The 10447-nt window shown below is 43.9% G+C and overlaps 1 long non-coding RNA gene across 1 annotated transcript; it reads left to right on the top strand.

Annotated features, from left to right (window-relative positions):
* The first annotated feature begins 5757 nt into the window (after positions 1-5757).
* On the top strand, positions 5758-7510 carry LOC309822184. The gene is made up of 3 exons (XR_014296716.1): positions 5758-5818; positions 6108-6244; positions 6950-7510. It is a non-coding gene; the product is annotated as an uncharacterized lncRNA (long non-coding RNA).
* Positions 7511-10447: the final 2937 nt, after the last annotated feature.

Here is a 10447-nt window from a genome sequence, read left to right as displayed (position 1 = left end):
TCAAGAAGTATTCTAATTAATCAATCTGAGCACATTTGTAAATGCTGAGGTCAATACTGTAAAGATTGGTGCAGTAATTTAATTCTTAGAGGCTATTTGGCTTTCATTGCCTTTAAAACTAAATTTGGCTACTTCACTCACTCCAGGGTGGCTAATTAACAACCACAACACAATTCTCCTGGCCATCATTCCTGCAAACGTCTAACTCCAACCCAGAAGACATCAGCCAGGGTATTAACTTAGGCCCTTTTTATTATAGTAAGCCTATAGTAATATTTCCAACTTTGTTTTTTAAAAGTCTTAGTCAATAATCTACCAGTTGCGGGCTTCCCTGGTGGCGCAGTGGTTGAGAGTCCGCCTGCCGATGCAGGGGACGCGGGTTTGTGCCAAGGTCCGGGAGGATCCCACATGCCGCGGAGCGGTTGGGCCTGTGAGCCATGGCCGCTGAGCCTGCGCGTCCGGAGCCTGTGGTCCGCAACGGGAGAGGCCACAGCAGTGAGAGGCCCGCATACCGCAAAAAAAAAATAATAATAATAATAATAATCTACCAGTTGCTATTATGGCTTTTCTGTGAAATGTCAAGTGCTATTAAAATCAAGGTTTAGGGACATCTAGCAGAATTTCTCAAAGTGTATTCTGGGAATACCTGCATCAGAATCAACTGGTGGGTTAAAAATGCAAATTCCTGGGTCCCCTCTCCAATCAGACTACACCAGACTCTCCGCTGATAAGCCTGGAATTCTGCACCTTTAGCAAGTGTGGCAGGTAGTTCTTTCACACACTAAAGTCTGACAACCAAGTTTTCAACAATGTGAGGTTTCTCTCAAGTCTTTGAGAGAAGGATAAAGACATAAGTTGAACAGCAGCAGGAAAAAGCAATCAGCCAGCATGTGGAGCACACCACAGCACAACTGACCTGTCCACCAGCTGATAAACAGGTAAACAAAATTTAGTATGTCCAATCAATGGAATATTATTCTGCCATAAAAGGAATAAAGTCCAGCACTGCATAGCACTACTCTTGTTTGTTTAGCTTTGAAAACATTATGCTAAGTAAAAGAAGCCAGAAACAAAAGACCACATCTTGTATTATACAATCCCATTTATGTGAAATGTCCAGAATAGGCAAATCCAAGGAGACAGGAAGTAAATTAGTGGTTGCCAGAGGATGTGGGGAGGAGAGAGGTAGTGAGTGGCTGCTAGTGGGTGAGAGTTTCTTTTTGGAGCGATGAAAATGTTCTGAAATTAGATAATGGTGATGATTGTACAACTCTCTGAATATACTAAAAAATACTGAATTGCACACTTTAAAAGGGTGAATTTTATGGTATCTGAATTATATCTCCAAAACTGTTATTTAAAAAGTTAAAGGTGTTGGAATAAAAAAAAAAAAAAGAAAAGAAAAAAAGGAGGACATTTTTTTCTTCACCAGAAGAGGCTTAAGCTTTGAAGACATAACTAAATACAATAAGTAAACCTTGTTTGAATCTTGATTCAAACAAACTGTAAAACAGACATTTTTAGACAATGGGGGAAGTCAAATATGAATTTGGAATTATTGTGTACTTTCTTAACAATCATGCTGGCATTGTTGTCAGGTACGATTATTTCTTTTGAGATTAATACTGAAATATTGAGGGGTGAAATAACATGATATCTGGGGGTCTTCTTTAAAATATTTCAAGAAAAAAGGTAGATAGATGAAACAAGTATGCAAAATAAATGCTGGTTTTGGTTGATAGCTGTTGACTGGAAGATAAATACACAGGGACTTGCTGAATTTTATCATTGGGCATATTTGGGAATTTTCATGATAAAAATTTAAGAATGAAGGAACTCAGGGCTTCTTGATTATTTTAATGTGTTGTGATTCCAAAAATTTCAGTTGTACCTGCAGTGTTAGGGTGAGATTGAAGGGCAAATATTAGAGGCAGGTTCTTACTTTTTAGCTTTTCAACAGGAAAAGGTCAGAGGGAGAATTGAGAATAATTCCGTAAACTCAGAGAAATTAATGGACAGACTAGAAAGGCACTGAGCTCAAAGTTCCTTGGTCATTTTTAGAAAAGAGAAAAGCGGGACTTCCCTGGTGTCGCAGTGGTTAAGAATCCACCTGCCAATTCAAGGGACACGGGTTCGAGCCCTGGTCGGGGAAGATCCCACATGCCGCGGAGCAGCTAAGCCCACGCGCCACAACTACTAAGCCCGTGTGACACAACTACTGGAGCCCATGCACCTAGAGCCCGTGCTCCGCAACAAGAGAAGCCACCGCAATGAGAAGCCCCTGCACCGCAATGAAGAGTAGCCCCCGCTTGCCGCAACTAGAGAAAGCCCACACGCAGCAACGAAGACCCAATGCAGCCAATAAATAAATGAATAAAAAAAATTTTTAAAGGCCACTTTAAGTTCTAAGAGGATAAAATTCTTGTTAACCGAATATTCAGTTGATATTTACTCTAAGCAATGAATTAACTTCACATCAAAACAAATTTGTACTTTGATGTGCTGTGCTGGACTTAGGATTTTATTGTTGAGAACTTCCTAATTTTATAATCTTGTTAAAGATTTAGTTGTCTTAAAAATCTAATACTGTACACACACACACACACACACACACAAATTAATGCTGAATCTTTGACCAGGGAATTAACCCAAATTGCCATATCTTTCTTATGGGAGCATACTACTTGTTTTCGATCACTGATTTCAGTATTTTTATAGAGTGTGGCCTATCTGCTTCATAATCAGATGCAATTTCCTTCTCAAATGTCACCTGGCCTGACTGATAACCATCTTGCCACATGATAATTAGGACTTGGGGAAAAATTGTTTTAAGTGAGTTTAAGTATGTGAAATCACCTTGACTAGGAAATCCTCTGCCTGGGTGTCAGAAATCTCGGACATGTGAATTACAAACATTTTTTTAGGTTATTGATATTGAGGAAGTTGGTTGCAGTGCCCTCTTTATGAAGATCCGTGGAGGAAATTTCCTTCCGGAATCTTTGTGCTTCTCTTGAGTGTCTCATTTGTTTCCATTTTCTGATTTTCGCATTGACTGCTAAGCAGCTCAGAGCAAAATTTTTGGCCTTCTTTCAGCAAGTGTACAGCGCTTCATGGGTTATAGTCTGTGTACTAGCCCCAGACTTTTATCTTATTTTTCCTGCAATCCAATTTCCTCACTGTTTTTAAAATATCATTGTAATATAGTCTTATAAACTACATTCATATTCTTTTTGGACTAAAATGGGATATAAACAATGAGTAAATGAATGAACAACAATAAATTATTAAAAATTACAAATATCAAAACAAATACAAAAATATTACAAGTCATTTTCATGTTGCTGGTTAAATCCATCTCACTTTTCACATGTACCACTTCTTTCTTTATACATGGATGTCAGCCTCTCTTCTGACATTTATCAACTATGAACGAGCTGGGCTTTACCACAAAAATGGGACTAAGAGAGCTTCAGGTTTATTATTAGGACTTTTCTACATTGGAAAAAAGAAAGTGGATTAAAAAAGGTCTGAGGAAGGGGACTTCCCAGGAAGTCCAGTGGTTAAGACTCCACGCTTCCATTGTAGGGGGCGCGGGTTCAATCCCTGGTCAGGGAACTAGGATCTCATATGCCACACAGCACAACCAGAAAAAATTTTTTTAAAAAAAGGTCTGAGGAAGATACTAGGAGTAATGTGTTTCTGTGCAAGGCAGTAAAAAAGAAGAGGAACATCTATCTTCCTACAGCCAGGGTCATGTTGTTTATTCTCAGCTTGGCAATCCAGAGCCTGCTCCCTGCTACAGAGTCTCTGTTTGGAAGACTCTGAGAGAAGAAGGATGAAGGGACAGTGAACGGGTGTTCCCTCTGCCACCTTAACCCATTTTACTATGATCTTATGAATATCTGCAAGGTAGTGACTGGCTGCTAGGATTTACTGATAAATTTTATTACATTTCTTTTCGTCAAATCATCTTAATCACATCTTTAAACCACAGCTTGGGGGCTTCCCTGGTGGCGCAGTGGTTGAGAATCTGCCTGCCAATGCAGGGGACACGGGTTCAAGCCCTGGTCTGGGAGGATCCCACATGCCGCGGAGCAACAAAGCCCGTGAGCCACAACTACTGAGCCTGCGCGTCTGGAGCCTGTGCTCTGCAACAAGAGAGGCCGCGACAGTGAGAGGCCCGCGCACCGCGATGAAGAGTGGCCCCAGCTCGCCGCAACTAGAGAAAGCCCTTGCACAGAAATGAAGACCCAACATAGCCAAAAATAAATAAATTAATAAACCACAGCTTGCATCAGGTCCTATTATCCTCCATTTTAAAATGCTTGAACATCTACACACTACTATATATAAAATAGATAACTAATAAGGACCTACTGTATAGCACAGGGAACTCTACGCAATACTCTGTAATGACCTATACAGGAAAAGAATCTAAAAAAGAGTGGATATATGTATATGTATAACTAATTCACTTTGCTGTACAACAGAAACTAACACAACATTGTAAACTAACTATACTCCAATAAAAAATTAATAAAAAATAAATAAAATAAAATGCTTGAACGGCTTTCCATTGTTCTCAGCATAAAACACAAGCTCCCCCAGGGCCTCCTGCATGGTCTAGCCCCAATCTCTTTATCAGGCCACTCTGCTCCTACATCCTTAAGTTCCATTTACACTCTGGGTTCCTTAACAGGTCAAGTGCTTTCCAGTCTACCTCCGGGCTCTACCATAAGCTGTTCTTTGTGCCTGTAGACCCCCAACTCCACTGGAGATGCCTACCTTGATCAGCCAATCAAACGCAGGCCACTTGTTTCCCTTCGCTCCCGACTCCACCCACCTGAGGAGAGCAATGTAGTATAGCATTTTGAGGGGCTCTGCCTTCAAACTGTTAGGGTTCAAATCCAAAATCCACCACTTGTTAGCTTCTCTGTTACTTTGGAAAGTTACTCGACATGTCTCGGCTTCCCCACCTATAATGTGGGGATGATTAAAAATATTTTGAGGATTAAATTTGTTAACAGAAGGTAAACTCTTAGAACAGGAATAGAAGTTCTCACTTTAGCACATACGCCAATTTAAACCCACTTAATCGTCTGCCAAGTTTGAGTCCGTCACCTCGGGAAGGATTATAGTGCCTCCCTCCCTCCCTCCCACCTCACCCCCAACATAGCCCCCCCGCGCCACTCCCACCCCTCCAACATACTTATTGAACGCTGCGAATGAATGAACAGAGAGCATGAAGAAAGGAGGCTGGTCCTCCCAGGTTTAGGAGGGACCATGGGGTGAGAGTGTTCAAGAAGCTTACAGTTTAGCAGGACAGGTTCTAAGCACATACTGAACTTGTGTAGTCGTAAGAAGGGGAATCTCTTGGGTCCTGCCTCAGCCCTGGGGTAACTGCTAGAGCCTCCTAAGGAGAGTCCAGAGGAAGGCACGTTGGCCTCAGAGAACCAGATCCACGAGCGCCAAAGCCTGGGGAGGTGTCAAGACTCCTGGAGCTTCCGAGAAGCTTGCTCCGCGTAGGCTTAGCTCATGCTGCCGCCACGGAAAGACCAGAAAGACCCCTGCCGGCAAGGGACCGCGGGCACCAATGGCCGGACCCGCACCACCCGCCTCCGGAGACTTCCCGGGGATTGGCTGCCCGCCCCGCCCCTACCCCCTCCTTCTCCTCCTCCCGCCCCGCCCCTATCCCCTCCTTCTCCTCCTCCCGCCCCGCCCCTACCCTCTCCTTCTCCTCTTCCCGCCCCGCCCCGCCCCGACTGCAATGTCTCGGCGCCGCATGCCCGCATCGCCCTCAGTCTTGCTGAATTGAGCGGTGAGTGTGGGTCAGCGCAGTGAAGGGGCGGGGGGGTGGCACTCGGCCGGTCCCCGGGCCCGGGTGGGGCTGGGCTTGCCCCGTGTCCCCTCGAGCTTTGCCCGCCCGGAGCTCCACTGTTCCCGGCGGCCAGAACGCAGGGGTAGAGCAGCCCTCGGCGGCCTGGGGGGGGCGGGCGACCGTGCCCGTCTCGGGGCCGCGCTAGGCACACGCGCCGCGCCGAGCCGCCCCGAGGCTTACCGGCGGCCAGGCCCGGGCGCGGTAACAAGTTTGCGCTTTGCTTCCCCAGGGCGCAGCCGCGGCTACTTTGCAGCGGTTTCGGGCCAGGCCCAGCGGCGGCGGCAACAGCGGGTCTCGGACCGACCATGAGCCTGGGGAGTTTGTCTCCAACGACTGTGGGTGCAGCGGTCTGAGTTCTAAACGCAGGTATGTCCCCGTCCTTGAGTGAGGTGAAATGACCCGGGCCCGAGCACGTGGCCAATGGCGACCGGAGGGTTCCCAAGCACATGTTTGGTGCAAAGGCCCGAATCCGGCCCTCCTTTAACAAAGGAAACGGACGTTCACAAGCAGAACAGCTGCTTCTAGTGGGTTTTCAGACTCGGTTAAAGAAACTGCTGAGGTCCACGGACACTGACGAGAGGAACGCAGGAAATCGTAGAGAACCCTGTGAAAAACCCAAATCGCCCTTTCTTGTGCCCTTTTAAGGTTGACGCAGTGCCTTAAGAGGCTAACACAGAAGGGTAAAGAAAGTCTCCATAAAACCCAGAGAAGAGATTGTAGAACTCCTCTTTGGATCCTGTCTGGAGTCACAGCTGAACCAGAAGGTTTTCATTGTTTTAGCACCTTAGTGATATTTGTACAGTTAATAGCAAAGTGATAAACTTATCCTTAGGTTTGACGGTACCTTCAGGCCTGCTTTTTAGACTCCTCTGGGGATACCATACAGTATAGAGTATTTGGATCTTGTGGTCATCTCTGAAGGTGGAAAAAAATCTAGATGATGGAACAGGTGTACAAAAGGCTTTTTCTGGATATCCTTTGAGACAAACTGAAAAGAATACCTCAAAGGTTTTTTTGTTTGTTTGTTTTTCTCTATTCAGAAAGGTAATTTTAAAACTTTTCTTTTTATAGGTTGAAGACTACAAGTACAAGCCAGTGAAGCTGGAATGCCCTGACACTGGTATTTTAGCTGACTTAAACCAACTATCACTCTGCAGTTGACAACACACAAGTGCCTCCAATGAGGTCAACTATTCTCACATAACTTGTAGCAACCATGTATCTGCACTGGCTTGGGAGTTTAGGGCAGTGGGGTAGTGCTGGTGGTTTAACTCTCACAACTCTGTGAAGTGGATACTGTAAAATTACAGATGAAGCAGTAGTTCAGGTAGTGAATTGAGATTCCATCACATATGCCTAGCCCTGAACAGGGAGCCTCATATGTACCTTTTTGGCTATGTAAACTATGAAAAGTCACTTATCTCTTGAGATTTAGTGTCCTGGTTAAACGGTAGAAGTATTCAGATGGGGATTAGGTCAGTTTGGGGGCGGGGAGTGTTAAGGACCAGAGACTTACTGTTGAGAACATAAGCTCTTTATAGTATATAATTACATTGAACCTAAAAGAAGTTAAAATTTGATACAAAAGGAGCATCCATCAGCATGTTAAATGCTTCTGATGAATGTAGCATAATGAGCTGTAGAAAGGAATTTAAAGGACGCAATGATGCTAGATAGTTAGAATTTGAAAGTATTGGAGGTGACGGGAAAGTTTTCATATGGGAAGAAATGTGTCAGTGTAGCAAGATTAACAGCCCAGTGTGTGCTAGGAGTTACTCCTGTTGATCAGCTCTGAATGTTTACAAATACCTCATTTTCCAGAAGTCTTAAAGGTATTCACCTTGGGTTCATTTTTAATGCTTATTTCAAAATATTGTTTTAGCCTCTTTTTAAACGTCATTTCTTTTTATATTCCATATTATTCTGTAAAATCTAGCTTCCTAATATAGGAAATTTATTGAACAAATGTTAGTGTAATTGCTAGAGGGAAAACAAGATAAGGGAAATAGGAAGGGCGTGTATATGCACTGAGTGGAGGACATGATAATTTCAGATGGAGCTGGTCGGAGAATGACTAACTACAGAAGACCTGAAAGAGCTGCGGGAGATAATGTGGTTATATACAGTTGATCCTTGAGCAACATGGATTTGAACTTTATGGGTCCACTCATACACAGATAATTTTCATTTGTAAGTACTACAGCACTACATAGTCCATGGAGGGCCATCTATAAATTGTGCAGATTAACCCCTGCATTGTGCAAAGGTCAACTGCATATATTTGGGTGAAGAGCATTTCAGGCAGAGGAAAAGTAAGTGCAAAGGCCCTGGGGAGGGATGTGTTTAAAGGTTTGGGGGGAAAGCAAGGTGAAGATGCAGAGAAGTGACCTTACGGGAGGATCTGACAGCAGTTTGTGTGCAGGGCTAAGGTGTATATTTTAGACCATTCTAAGATGGCAGCTTGCTTTCTGGCCTCTCAGGCCTCTGAATGCTGTAACTTAACCTAGAATGCACCCATACACTTTCCCACGTTTCTATAAGCACTGTCTTCCCTCCCAAGTGCTCTTGTTATGGATTTCTGTAGCACCCTGTAATGGCCTTATCGTACTTGGAAGCACATTTTGTAGTTGCCTGTGAGCTTGCCTAATTGCCCCTGCCCATAAAGTCCCTCTTGGTTCCCACTATATTCCTGGGGTCTAACCAAGTGCCTGGCATACTATAGGTTCTCAGATATTTAACTTGAGCCCTAAACCCATGATGACTATAGTACAAGGAGCAGTATCATTTATAATTAAGTTTAGTACTATCGTTAATTGTGTTGGAATGAATTATAAATTTCACTCAAGTGGGTGGCTTACTTAGAAGTGGCATAATAAGAGCCTAGATTCAGATCCCCACCCTGTATGATCTTAGACCAGCTACTTCTTAACTTCAGTTTCTTTATCTGTAAGTTGATAATAATGACAGTTACTAAAAATACCCTGGTGAGTAGTAAGCACTTAGTAGTGCTATAGGGCCATTTTGACAATACCGTATGATCACTGTAATATTGAATCAAAATGAAAATGCTGATATTTGATATTTATATGGTACTAAAATGCTGGCTTTAATGTTCATAAAAAACGATACAGCACCTCCTAGGGCCAGGTACTATTCTAGGTGAACACATCCATGAACATAGCAGATCAGTGGATGTGATTGCGACTGGTCCATTGACGGAGGCCTCCAGTGTAAAGGCTTGTGATGCTTCCTTAATTGAGTGCTGTGACTAGTTAGCAGTGTGGTGGTGGAGAGGGTATTCGGTAGGCTAAAAGCCTAGATGAAGTGACTTCAAATGCTAACTACAAAAGTCTGAAGGCTCTAGCAAAGATCCCAAGGATGACCACTGGTTTCACAAATGGCTCCACTCCACTGAGTCCTGGTGTTGGTTCTTTGCCCCTTGAGGAGTTACTTAGGCTGGGTAGACAGGTGGAGACCCTGGGTCTGCCACAGATCCTCCCCCTCCCACTAACCAACTTCAGCCAGTTACAGTCTTGTTCATACTTTGATTTTCCAGATAATTTTTTTTTTTTTTTTTTTAGTAACAAGGCTTTTGGCTAAAAAGCTTGAAGTCCACTAGACTAAACAATAGCAGGTGAAAGATGTGAGCAGTTTTATAGCCAGGGGGTAAAACTTTGGAGGAAAGACAAAACACCTCTTTAGTTGCTTTGGAGTCCAGAGTTTAGAACTATAGAAACACTAGATCTGCGCTGCCCAGTAGGACAGCTCTTAGTCACACGTGGCTATTTAAGGCAAAACTAAAATTAAAAAATCAGGCCCCCAGTTGCATTAGCCCCGTTTCAAGCCCCTAGCCCACCTGTGGCTAGGGGCTACGGTACTGGACAGCAGATACAGGACATTTCCATTGCTACAGAAAGTTTATTGGCAGTACTGTTCTAGAGGTTATATGGTGAAGACAGAAGGAAAACCTAGAGAGATGGTGTAGTAGGCCCCAAAGAGATCAGATTCTCGAACCTGTAAATGTTACCGTATTGGAAAGAGGGTCGCTGCAGATGTGATTAAGGGTCTTGAGATGGGGAAACTATCCTGGATCATCTCTGTGGGCAGGCAGGAGATTCCATGAACAGAGGAGGCCATGTGAAGAAGCAGATTTAATGTTGGCCTTGAGATTGGAGTGATGCAGCTTCTAGCTGAGGGATGCTGGCAGCCACCAGAAGCTGGAAGGTGTGAGGAACATGTTGATTCCCGGTCCCCCAGAGCCTCCTGGGGGAGCATACACTTGATTTGATCCAGTGGAGTTGATTTCTTACTTCTGGCCCACCGAATTGTGAGAGAATACATTTCTGTTGTCTCAGTAAGCCACCAAGTTTGCGGTAATCTGTTACAGCAGCCTCAGGTATCCAATACTGATGGAAAGCTTAAGATCACAAATACAGCCAGAGCTGGAACCTCACCACACCACACCACACCACCTCCTATGCTGTGTTTTCACTAGTACCTTACTGGTGGGTAGGTGAGGGTAGATCTTAACTGTTAGTCAATTTAGAAATTTTCAGAGGTATGGCAATT

The sequence above is a fragment of the Grampus griseus genome (assembly GCF_964374135.1).
Source record: "Grampus griseus genome assembly, chromosome: 4".
Lineage (NCBI taxonomy): Eukaryota > Metazoa > Chordata > Mammalia > Artiodactyla > Delphinidae > Grampus > Grampus griseus.
The sequence above is the reverse complement of the archived record's forward strand: the minus strand, read 5'-3'. Positions and strand labels throughout refer to the sequence as shown.